Genomic DNA, 7,166 nt, shown 5'->3' on the forward strand with positions numbered 1-7,166 from the left:
AGTTCTCTGCCCAGTGAACACTGGCTGCTTCTAGCAGTAGGGAGCAATGTGACAGCTGACATGGAATCTGCAGAATGTGTATTAGGCATTTAGATAGTGTCTGCATATCACCTCTCCTAAGAAGCTGTGATTGTGCCATGTCAGCCAGCAAAATCAGTCAACAGTAAGTTGCTTATGGACACACAGCAACAAAATTCTCATCCATACCACACTTTGGAGAACAGTTTCCAAGTTATACACATTTCCTAGATCTCTTTGATGAAGGGAGCCTCACAGACACCTAAGAAATATCAATGATGTGGTAGGAAAAGTTTCAGCATCTTCATGTGGTGGGGCAACAAGAAGAATAAATGACAAGAAACAAACTCCATTATTTCCATAAACCCTCCGCCACTAACACATAGGTAATTTGGTTTATATACCCTTATAATTTCTTCCCACACTCTAGAGTCTAGACCCTTTGAGGACAAGGTTGAGTCTTGTTTATGTCAGTACTTGTAGTACATAATAGATTTCCTGCTAAATCACAAATATCTACAGAAAAAAATAGCTGGAGAGATTCTTGGAAAGCTAAATGGCTTTGTAGATAGATGGGCAGACTTAAATGGAATAAGACAGGTAATAAAGGAGTGGTCTTCACTAAGAACTAGAGAAAGTTTAAGAGAAAGATTTTCTCAGTACTTTAGGCTACATAATCTGCTGATCTCTGATAAATTTCAGGAAAGCTGAAATGCATTTTAATCTCAATGATTTACTGTGAGAGTTACATGTATTCTTACATATAAAGGTCCCTTCAGAAGCGTCAGGTGATATATAAGAATTACGAAAGCTGTTATAGGTTTTCCATTTCATTTTCACTTCAAACCTATTGTTCACAACTTCGGCATTCATGAGTCAGTTGGGACTATATTAAAAAACAGTTCATATACCAAGTAGGCAGACGCCATGCAGGAGGGACTACAGAGGGCAAGCAAGATTTCTGGGGACAGTACAGCCATGATAAATGTACCTCAGAGAGGCACAGCCTCGGGGACTTCGTCTCTGGATTGCTTCTTGCTGCTGCTATGCCTTCTCATATTTGTCATTGCTATATTCTTACATATCTATCAATGTGTGATTGGGCATGGGGAGGCCCTTACTGCCTATAGTCTGTTGTGACTGCCTCTTGGGAGACAGCTTACTCTATCTGGTAATTTTCCTGCAGTTCAATATAAAGATGAACTTTCATAAAATAATATTGTTTAGATGAATTAAGGATTTTACAAAATTCTTGACTTAATTTAAATAGTTTTAGGAAGTGGGAGTAGTTGATAGAAAGTTTAAGGAGATGGTTTAAGTTGTTTTGTCAAAAAGTTATAATAAAGTTAGAATTAAGAATAGAATGTGATAGGGGAGGTCCTCCTCCCCTTCCATCTGATGCTAGCTTATCAGGTATCGTCAGGACTGTCTGCATTGTCTTCCTCTGTGGCCTGGTAAGGTTGCCACACTCAATCTCCCCCCCCGCCCCCGCTCAGCAGAGGTGAAAAAATAAAGAGTAGAATGTGGCTCTCTGCTCCTCCCTGTTCCAGAGACAGCTGTTTCTCTTCCTGCAGTGCCATCATTCCCCTTAAACATGATGGTAAATGTTGGAGTGAACAGATTTGGTCATATTGGACACCTAGTTACCAGGGTTGCCTGTAACTCTGGCAAAGTGGAGATTGTTGCCATCAATGACTTCTTCATCAATCTCAACTACATGGTCTACATGTTCCAGTATGAATCTACCCATGGCAAGTTCAATGACACAGTAAAGCTGAGAACCAGATGCTTGTCATCAACTGCAAGCCCATCACCATCTTCCAGGAGCGAGATCCCACCTACATCAAATGGAGTGATGCTGGTGCCGAGTGTGCTGTGGAGTCTACTAGTGTCACCACCATGGAGAAGGCCAGGGCCCACTTGAAGGGTGAGACCAAAAAGGTTATCATCTCTGCCCCTTCTGCCAATAACTCCATGTTTGTGATGGGTGTGAAGCATGGGGAATAAGACAACTCACTCAAGATTGTCAGCAATGCTTCCGGCACCACCAACTGCTTAGCGCCCCCTGGCCAAGGTCATCCATAACAACTTTGGCATCATGGAAGTACTCATGACAACCATCCATAGCATCACTGCTACCCAGAAGACTGTGGATCGCCCCTCTGGAAAGCTGTGGTGTGATGGATGTGCAGCTGCCCAGAATACCATCCCTACATCCACTGGTGCTGCCAAGGCTGTGGGCAAGATTATCCAAGAGCTAAAGGGGAAATACTTTGGCATAGCCTTCCATGTTCTTACCCCCAGTGTGTCTGTCATGGATCTGACATGCCAACCGGAGAAACCTGCCAAGTGTGATAACATCAAGAAGGTGGTGAAGGAGGTATCCGAGGGCACACTAAAGGGCATCCTGGGCTTCACTGAGAACCAGATTGTCTCCTGTAATGTCAACAGTGACTCCCACCCTTCCACCTTCGATGCTGGGTCTGGCGTTGTCCTCAGTGACAACTTGGTAAAGCTCATTTACTGGAATGAAAATGAATATGGCTACAGCAAGAGGGTGGTGGACCTCATGGCCTACATGACCTCCAAGGAGTAAGAAGCCCTGGACCACCCACCCCAGCAAGGACACAAGAGAGAGGCCCTCAGTTGCTAAGGAATACCTGTCCCAACTCAGCCCCTGATGCTGAGCATCTCCCTCACAGCTTCTATTCCAGGCCCCCAGAATAGTGGAAGGAGCCCAGCCAGCCCTACTTTCCTGAATACCTCCAATAAAACTCACTGCATCCCCCCAAAAAGAAAGAGTAGAATGTGCCCCCTCTTGTACAATAGTGAGGGCTGCATGCATTAGAAACAGAATACAGTGAGCTTTCATGCATTACAATCATGTAATTGTACTAGGAAGAGAAAAATGGGCTTGGGATAAGTTAATGATCAAAGAAAGCATTTCACTCTAGGTTAGGCCTGAGTTCCTGAATCTTGTGATCTAGGGATGTGGTCACAGGTTTCAGTGTGCACCATGAAAAGGCAGGGTTATGAACAAAGAGTAGATAATTTTACTATGAATGTAAGAATAGAAATTAGATGATTAGCCAGTTTAGCTGAACAGGACTTCAAAAATAACATGTAAAACAGATGATCTGTTTCTTAGTAAATACAAATTGTCATCAGTTAAGCATAGAGAAAAACTTGCTATTATAGTCTCAGCTTGCTTAAACTTTGTTAATCAATGACAAAAGAATTATTGCTTTGGAGTTATGAAGAACTTTTGGAGAGAAAGACAGATGGCAAATGTTTTGTTAGGGGTGAGTTTCAAAAGAAAAATATATAACCAACAAACCTGTTGTAATTTCCTTTTGTGTAATGATTTGAATCTGTTTTTGAAGAATATGTTTCTGTGGCAATTGTTTTTAGAGAATATGTAACTTATGGTTATGAAGTGATCTTTTTCTTCCATAAAGAATTTTGTCAGTAGGCAGGGGGGCGGAGCCAAGATGGCGACTAGCACACACAGTTTCCGAGCTGTGGAAGAGATAAAGTTCTGAGTTGATGAGTGGAAGAACTTCTGAAGCCAGGGAAACAACGGAGAGACTTTCTAAACAACAGGGAACATCGCAGGAGACCTCCCTCCTCCTCGGCACAGCTGACTCACCTTTCTCAGCGCAGATCTAACTGCCTGGGGCCTGCAGCCACTGAGGCGGAGCCCCAAGCCCTTTATCGGCAAAGGCCAGCAGTACTGTGTCTCAGAGCCCCAGATTCACGCACGGCGGCTGCACCATCCTCCCAGGGCCCGAGTCTGCTAGACGCCATACTAGCTCCACAGGAGCGCCATCACTGACAGTACGGCCCGCCCAATCCCACAGTGACAGAGAATACGCTATATACTCACCAAAACCAGACAGAAACGCCATACAAGCTAGACACACCAGGCGCTGGGCCTCCGAAGCTTGGAGAGCACAGTAAAGAGACCCCAGGACTTCCCAGAAAGCATCTGGACTAGCAACCCAGTCTCCAGTTACAGCGGGACTTTCTAACCTGGCGGCGGAGCAGCACTGAGCTGGCGGGGCACATCAGCCCTCCAGTTTAAGAATAACCAGGGCCAAACCAGAGAACAGAAAGGCTGGTTACCCCGATTCCTACTGACGTGACCACCCTGAAATCTCCAGCTGCAGCAAGACCTCATAACCTGGCAGTGACAGCAGCACGGAACTGGCGGAGCACATCAAAGAAGCAGGGCCAAACCAGAGAGCAGAGAGCCCAGATACGCCGATCTCTGCCAAGTGTCCTGCCTGTAAGTGAGTGAACCCTTGAGAATCTGCAGCTCCCCTGATCCTGGGTCCTTCTAAAACAGAAGCCAGGCATCGAACCCCCTCCCACCCATATACCCACTTTGGGAAACAGAGGGGCACTTGGAACATTGAAGTTCCTGCTCTGTGGGTCTAATTGAGGAGTTAAGGCAGTTAATGCCAGAAATTGCGCTGCGATCATCACTAGCGCCTGCGACATATACATTGCAGAGCCCCTCCCACACACTCAAGGGTTCAACATTAGCCATCACGCTGTCCCTCGAGACACACGCCCACACCCACTTACACACACACACACACACACACATACACACGCACGCACGCACTCTTGCATTTGCCTCTGTTTGCGCCTGCGTACTTTCCTCCCACAGGTACAGCTAGTCCTCAGCATACGCTAAGGACACGGGACCTCTCTCAACTTCCTGAAGAATTCTCCAGACTCGAAAGAGAGACAGTACCAGTCTGATCGGCAGAATCCAAAAACAAACAGGGAAGGTCTCAGATAAGCCAATGGCCAGGGGTAGGCGAAAGAACACCTCCAACATAAATCAGGACATCATGACTTCACCAGCAAACTCCAAAATCGATGGATACTCCAATTCATCAGAAGCACAGGAAAATGACCTTAAAGCCATGCTTGCTCAATTATTTGAGGCTCATAAGGAGGAAATGAACAAATCTTTCAAAGAGTTGGCCAGTCAATTGGAGGTAAAGAAAGAAGAAATAGACAAAACCCTTAAAGAAACACAGGCAAACATAGCCAAACAAATAGAGGCACAAGTAGAGAAAAAATTAGTGGCATACAAAAAGGAAATGAACAAAGAAATAGAGTCCATCATAGAGAGACAGGAATCCAAATTCAAACACATGAAAGAAATGGTGCAAGGCATGAAAACAGAATTAGAATCAATAAAGAAAACACAAAATGAGAAAACTCTTGAGCTGGAGAACTTGGAGAAAAGATCAGGAACCACAAAAGTAAGCATCACCAACAGAATACAAGAGATGGAAGGAGGATCTCTGGAGCTGAAGACACACTTGCAGAAATTGATACTTCTCTCAAAGAAAAAGTAAAATCAGAAAAATTCCAATCACAAAATATCCAAGAAATCAAGGATGCTATGAAAAGACAAAATCTAAGAATAATAGGAATTGATGAAAAAGAAGAGTCCAGGCTCCAAGGTCCAGAAAATATTTTCAAAAAAATCATAGAAGAAAATTTTCCCAACTTAAAGAAAGAGATGTCCATAAATATACAAGAGGCCTACAGAACACCAAATAGACTAGACCAGAAAAGAAACACATCACGTCACATCATAGTCAAAACACTAAATCTACAGAACAAAGAAAAGATATTAAAAGCAGCAAGGAAAAAAGGCCAAGTAACATATGAAGGTAGACCTATCAGAATCACACCAGACTTCTCATCAGAAACTATGAAAGCCAGAAGGGCCTGGGCAAGCATCATGGAGACTCTAAGAGATCACAAATGTCAACCGAGACTACTATACCCTGCAAAGCTTTCAATCAACATAGATGGAGAAAACAAAATATTCCATGACAAAACTAAATTTACGCGATATCTATACAGCAAACCAACCCTACAGAAGATACTAGAAGGAAAACTCCAATCCAACGAAAACGAATTCACCCAAGAAAACAGGGCATACAGATAATATCCCAACAAAAATGAAAAGAAAACAAGCAATGAAACAAGGTAAGATCATCGACTCCATTACAAAAGGAACTAACATGCATTGGTCAATATTATCTATCAATATTAATGGACTCAACTCACCAATAAAAAGACACAGGCTAACAGAATGGTTGCAGAAACAGGATCCATCATTCTGTTGCATCCAAGAAACACACCTATGCAACAAAGATAAACACTACCTCAGAGTAAAGGGCTGGAAAATGTCTTTCAAGCAAATGGTACCAGAAAACAAGCGGGAGTAGCCATCCTAATATCTAATAAAATAGACTTTCATCCGAAGTTAATCAAAAAAGATAAGGAGGGCCACTATATTCTCATCAAAGGAAAAATCCACCAAGAGGACATCACAATTTTGAATATCTATGCCCCAAATACAAGAGCACCTACATTCGTAAATGAAACAATATTAAAGCTTAAATCATACATTGATCCTAATACCTTAATAGTGGGAGACTTCAAGACCCCACTCTCATCAAGGGACAGATCAACCAGACAGACACCAAATAGGGAAATAAAAGCATTCACAGAATCCCTAAATCAAATGGACCTAATAGATGTCTACAGATCTTTTCACCCAAACTCAAAAGAGTACACCTTCTTTTCAGCACCACATGGAACCTTCTCCAAAATACACCATATAGTTGGTCACAAAGCAAGCCTCAACAGATACAAAAGGATTGAAATAATCCCTTGTATACTATCTGACCACCATGGACTAAAGCTGGACATCAACAACAACAGAAACAACAAAAAGCCGACACGCACATGGAAACTGAACAACTTACTACTCAATGACAGCTGGGTCAAGGAAGAAATAAAGAAAGAAATTAAAGACTTCCTAGAATTCAATGAAAATGAAGGCACAACATACCCAAATTTATGGGACACACTGAAAGCAGTGCTCAGGGGAAAATTTATAGCACTAAGTGCCTACAAGAAGAAATCCGTAACATCACATACAAACAACTTAATGGCCCAACTGAAAAACCTAGAAAAAAAAGAAGCAGATACACCCAAGAGGAGCAGACGGCTGGAAATAATCAAACTAAGGGCAGAAATCAATCAATTAGAAACAAATAAAATTATCCAAAGAATCAATGAAACAAAAAGCTGGTTCTTTGAGAAAA

At 42.7% G+C, this 7,166-nt stretch overlaps 1 pseudogene; it reads left to right on the forward strand.

The window, feature by feature from the left end:
- Positions 1–1,609: 1,609 nt before the first annotated feature.
- On the forward strand, positions 1,610–2,614 carry LOC129683401 (glyceraldehyde-3-phosphate dehydrogenase-like; annotated as a pseudogene).
- The last annotated feature ends 4,552 nt before the right edge of the window (positions 2,615–7,166 follow it).

The sequence above is a fragment of the Psammomys obesus genome, unplaced genomic scaffold (assembly GCF_907164565.1).
Source record: "Psammomys obesus unplaced genomic scaffold, mPsaObe1.curated_primary_1811, whole genome shotgun sequence".
NCBI lineage: Eukaryota > Metazoa > Chordata > Mammalia > Rodentia > Muridae > Psammomys > Psammomys obesus.